This window comes from Oryctolagus cuniculus, chromosome 19 (genome assembly GCF_964237555.1).
Source record: "Oryctolagus cuniculus chromosome 19, mOryCun1.1, whole genome shotgun sequence".
Classification (NCBI taxonomy): Eukaryota; Metazoa; Chordata; class Mammalia; order Lagomorpha; family Leporidae; genus Oryctolagus; species Oryctolagus cuniculus.
The window spans coordinates 50,154,772-50,159,408 of NC_091450.1; positions in this window are offsets into that span (position 1 = coordinate 50,154,772).

The window sequence follows — 4,637 nt, forward strand, 5'->3', positions numbered from 1 at the left end:
GGCACGGGGCGGGGCCGCGGGCTGGCGGTGGAACTGCCCTGCGCGGCCCCGCCCCTCGGCGGCGGCCCCGCCCCCTGCGGCCCGGCGGCGGCGCTGCGAGCCTGCGCGGCCCCGCCCCCAGTGGCGGCCCCGCCCCTCGGCGGCGGCCGCGCCCCGCCCCGCCCTGCCTGTCCTTTCATTCATCCCGGGTGGGCGACAGCTGTCGCTGGACGCGGCGAGGCTGCGCAGCGGGTCAGGGCTGCACAGCCCAGATGGGGCGGCCCGGGGAAGGGAGGGTGTAGAAGCCCAGAGAAGGGGCTGCGGGCTCCCCACAAGGAGCCCCTCTGTTGCAAGCCAGCTGGAGGCCGGGAGCGCAGAGCTGAGCTGGGGGAGGCCTGGGCGACCCGAGCTCGCTGATCCCATCCACTCTGGAAGGCAATGGCCCCGGGTGGCGGGTCCTTCCAGGCTGCCCAGGGCGTCCGGACAGTGGACAACACTGTCTCCCCTCGTCTCTCCTCCCACTTGGTCCTCATTGCCCAGGAAGCTGTGAGCCACCCAGCCCCAGGGCACCCAGCCGACAAGAGGCAGAACTAGGCCAGGCCCAGGCTCCACCCTGCCGCTGTAGGCAGGGCCTCAGGACAGCGTGGACATCACCCCGGATGTAAAACCATGGCCTGGGCAGGCAAGAAAATATCGACGTTTTGATTTCGAATACGATAGAGGCGAGACTTTTTTAGTGCTGACAGTGAGATGGATGCTGGGTCTGTTGGTCGGGTGGCGCTGGGGTCTCTTAAAGTCCCAAAGAAGCTGCACATGAACATGTCACTCGTTTGTTGCTTTTGCACAGATGCTTCAGAAAGTTGGTGGGAAACAGAGTTCAAAAGTATGTTTAGGGGCTGGCGCTGTGGCATAGTGGGTAAAGCCATGGCCTGCAGCGCCAGCATCCCACATGGGCACCAGTTCGAGTCCTGGCTGCTCCACTTCCGATCCAGCTCCCTGCTAATGCGCCTGGGAAAGCAACAGAGGATGGCTGGAGTGTTTATGCACCTGCTCTCCACGTGGGAGACTCAGAAGAAGCTCCTGGCTCCTGGCTTCAGCCTGGCCCAGCCCTGGCCGTTGTGGCCATTTGGGGAGTGAATCAGCATTGGCGGATTGAAGATCTCTGTTTCTGTCTCTCCCTCTCTCTCTGTAACTCTGCCTTTCAAATAAATAAATAAATATTGTTTAAAAAAATGTACGTTTATTTTGGTACAAATATATCTTGAAATCTAGGCATATAAAAGGATTTTCAGCAAATTCATGGAAAATGCATATGATGAAAAAAAAACTGCATGAATTTCAACATCTTTTTTTGCATCAAAATAAACATCTTTTAATTCCACTTTTGTGACATTTTGGAAGTTCCCTTGTGTGTGTGTGTGTCAGGCAGGACACAGAAGGAGAATTTGGTGGAGTAATTTAGGGGTGTTTAACAGCAGGGATGAATTGGGCTAAGACAAGGGAGAGCAACGGGGGCAGGCACCATCGCAGGGTGTCCCTGCTTCCCCATCACCCCTCAGAGCCCCTGAGCGTGTGGTCCAAGTCCCTTCTGTCTAAATCCACACATCTGACTTTGCTCCTGGTTTCTTCTTTGTCCTTATTCCTTCCCTCCATGGCCACCTTTGTTTAAATCGATGCAGCTCCTGCTGTCCTAAGATTGATTTGTTTGAAAGGTGGGAGAGTGAGAGCGCAAGCAAGAAATCTTCCATCTGCTGGTTCCTTTTCCAAACACCTGCCAAGAGTCCCATCCAGGGCCAGAACCCAGAGCCAGGAACACGATCCGGGTCTGTTACTTGAGCCACCGCTGCTGCCTCCCTGGGTTTGCCTCCGCAGGAAGCCGCAGGTCTTCCATCCGCTGGTTCACTCCCCAACTGGCTGCAACGGCCTGAGCTGCGCCGATCCACAGCCAGGAGCCAGGAGCTTCTTCCGGAGGTCTCCCACATGGGTGCAGGAGCCCCAGGACTTGGGCCGTCTTCTACTGCTTCTTAGCCAGCTACGCAGCAGCACCCGCCCCTCTCCCAGCCTTCTTCTTTCTGTTTTTGTGACTTTGATAACTGTCGCAACCTCATCAATGTGCGGCGATACGGTGTGTGTTCTATTTTGCTTTGTCACCAAAGTCCCTTCATGTTGTGGCAAGGGACAGGATTTCTTTCCAGGCCATCCCTTCAGCCATGAGGGCTGTTCATACCTCCGGGCTATGGTGAATTCCACTGTGTGCAAATCTGTCTCTGAGACGTGCTTTCAATTCTTCTGGACTTACACTAAGAAGTGGGGTTGCGACATCACGTGCTAGCTCTATTTTTTTTTTTTTTTTTTTGACAGGCACAGTGGACAGTGAGAGAGAGAGACAGAGAGAAAGGTCTTCCTTTTGCCGTTGGTTCACCCCTCAATGGCCGCTGCGGCCGGCGCACTGCGCTGATCCGATGGCAGGAGCCAGGTGCTTCTCCTGGTCTCCCACACGGGTGCAGGGCCCAAGCACTTGGGCCATCCTCCACTGCACTCCTGGGACACAGCAGAGAGCTGGCCTGGAAGAGGAGCAGCCAGGACAGAATCCAGTGCCCCGACTGGGAATAGAACCCGGTGTGCCGGTGCTGCAGGCGGAGGATTAGCCTAGTGAGCCACAGTGCCGGCCTGGTGAATGTTTATATCGTGACACAGGGCTGGAGCTTGTCAGCTGCGTTCTCTCTTCCGTAAGGTTTTGGTCTTACGTCCTCTTCACCTCCTCATCCGGGTAATTCCACCATCGAGTACGCTGAACCATGGTTGCAGTCCAGGAATCAGTCCCTCTCGGAGTGTATAATCCTTTTTCCTATGTTACTGAATTGGGTTTTGCTGGGATATCGTGGAGGAGTTTTGCACCCAGTGCTCCTCCGGGAGACCCGAGTGCAGTTTTCCTGCGTCCTTGTCTGGTTTTGGTCTTTGGGTAAGGCTGGCCTCGGGGAATGAGATTGGAGGTGTTTCCTCCTCCGCAGCTTTTTGGGTGGGCTGCAGGAGGACTGGTGTTAATTCTTTACGTGTTTGGCAGGAATTCTCCGGGGGAGCCATCTGGTCCTGGGCTTTTCTTTCTTGGGAGAGTTTTTATGACGGATTCAACTCCTTACTCGGTATTGATTTGTTCAGCCGCCCCAGTGCCTGCTCCGTGAGTCAGTCTTGGTAGGTTGTGTGTTTCTAGGAATTTGCCTCTTTGAGCTAGATCTCCCAGGTATTCTCAGCTCTGCCCCTCTCCGGCCGGGCCCCCTGACCTCTCCTCCCACCCATTCTTGGCCTGAGTCACCTCCCCCTTCTTTCTGTCCTCTGCCCAACTCCTTCGGGCACCGCAGGCTCCCGGTACACCTGACATCCCAAGAAACCTCCCTCCCCACCCTATCCCTGGCCACACACGTTAGGTTTCTCCATGTGCCCCTGGCTGTGGGGTCTGAGCCTCGTGGGACCCAGGGGCATGCTGGATGTTGTAGGGAGGGAAACCCAGCACCTGGTTCTGGGAGCATGGTCTGGGGTGGTGGTGGTGGTGGGGGCTGGGCCCTAGTGGATTTCTGCTCTCAAGGGAAGGGGGCGGCTCCCTGGGAATGGGTGCCTCTAGGTGTGGCCACAGCACCAGCCCCATTTCCTACCCTGTAGAAAGAAGCGAGGGCACTGGGGGTCAGGTCACTATCCGCGACACCCATATCCTTGCCTCTCTCCCAGAGTGCTGAGTTCAAGTCCCGCCTGCTCTGTTTCCAATCCAGCTCCCCGCTACTGTGTCCTGAGAGGTCGCTGATGATGGCTCAAGTGTCTGGGTCCCTGCCACCCATGTGGGAGACCCAGGTGGAGTTCCAGGCTCCTGGTTTTGGCCTGGCCCAGCTCTGATGGTTGTGGGCGTCTGGGGAGTGAACCAGCAGATTGAAGAGCTCTCTCTCGCTCTCTCTCTGCCCTTGAAGTAGAAGAAAATAAACATTAAAAGAAAGAGACGTGGGTGTGGGTGTGGGTGTGGGTGTGGGAAGAACTGGGCTGCCCTTGACCATTGGCCGTGTTCTCGGCAGGTGGTTCTTCAAGGCCAAGGCTGTGGTCCTGGTGGAAGGGTCATTTCTGACCATGCCGGCTGCACCCTGGGTTCCGAGGCTGCCCACAGGTGCCATGCTCAGGGCCTTGGGTCCAGGGGAAGGTGCCGTGCAGCGGGCCAGGCCCCGCTTCCTCTCGCGGGCGCTTTCATTGCTAAAGGATGAACCGAGCCACGAACCACCAGAGGCGGCCGGCCGCAGGTGCTTAGGGTCGGCGTGGGTTCTGCTCTCCACACAACCTGGCTACCCCATAAAGGCAGCCCAGGGTGCGCAGGGCCATGTGGCTGGGGCGCAGGCTCAGGAGTGGGAGGCAGACAGCAAAGCAAGAAAGAGACCACAGCCATTTCCTTTCAAAGGTTTTCCTTTATTAGCTTTTTCTGAAGCAGTTAATTCTCTTCTTATATATTTTTTTTAAAAAGAGTATATTTCTTCCGGAGTTATACCACAGTGATTAAAATGAGTTCTTTTTTTTCTCCTAGGAAGATACTTCCCCAGATTAAAAAAAAAAAAAAAAAAACTTGCAATGAACCACAAAAACAAAACCCAAAGAGGACTTCGACAATCAAACATCATCCCCAAATA